Raw genomic sequence first — 865 nt, forward strand, 5'->3', positions numbered from 1 at the left:
GCCAGCCGATGGATTGCTGTAAATATCTAAAAACATTTTTGGTTTTGCACCTTTTGCAGTTAGGTTACCAAGAAGGCGTCTCAAAAAAGCAAGAGAAACAACAGCTACCACCAGCGAGCATTCTACAAAGCACCGTCCTCGCAGGCTCTTCGCAATGCAATAAAAGTGCCCCCGCACCCAGGCTTTAATTAACGCACGACACCGGCCGACCGGCCCACCCCCAGCACCACATAAACTTTTGGTTTTGCCTCCTCCGGGGCCCTCGGCACAGGGTCCCCAACCTGCCCGCCTCGCTCCCAGCGCCTCGCGCAAGCACCAACTCGGCTCCCAGACCAGAACAAAATGGAAACAATCGCAAAACGTATCCGATTCCCTTCCAAAGAGACAAAACAGCAAATCGCTCGAAAATACCCTATTCCCTGCCACGTGCCGCCCTCCAAAATGCAAAAGTTTTTTTTTTGCATTTCAAATGCATCAAGTTTCCGCTTCTCCAAAAAAGGGAAAAAAATGTCCCTCTTTAAAAAATCTTTCCTCCTTTTTTGAAATGGGGAAGAGAGAAACGGGGGAAAAAATATGGTCGGTGACCAGAGAAGAGAGACAAGATGGTGAAGCTTAGCAACAACTGTGGGGAGGCAGCAAAAAGCGAGTTACCCCGGGGTGGGAAGCGGCGGCAATTTCCACCCCTTTCCCGCCCGAAAACTGGGGCCCGGGGCCCGGGGGCGGTAGTTAAGAGGCCCGCACGGGTCGTGGTGAAGGTTTGGGGTCCGGGGAAGGGGCGGCGGGCGGGATTTCAGCGAAGAAAGAGGAGCCAGGGGCGCGGGGAGGGAGAGAGGCTCGGCGCCGCGGCGGTTGCTGCTGTTGGGCT

General features: G+C 54.5%; 1 protein-coding gene across 1 annotated transcript in view; it reads right to left on the bottom strand.

Annotated features, from left to right (window-relative positions):
• Positions 1-865, bottom strand: part of H3-3A (H3.3 histone A) — a 10,575-nt gene that overhangs the window by 9,365 nt on the left and 345 nt on the right. The gene's annotated exons all lie outside the window — the stretch shown is intronic.

This window comes from Tupaia chinensis, unplaced genomic scaffold, assembly GCF_000334495.1.
Source record: "Tupaia chinensis unplaced genomic scaffold, TupChi_1.0 Scaffold000532_1, whole genome shotgun sequence".
NCBI classification, from domain to species: domain Eukaryota; kingdom Metazoa; phylum Chordata; class Mammalia; order Scandentia; family Tupaiidae; genus Tupaia; species Tupaia belangeri.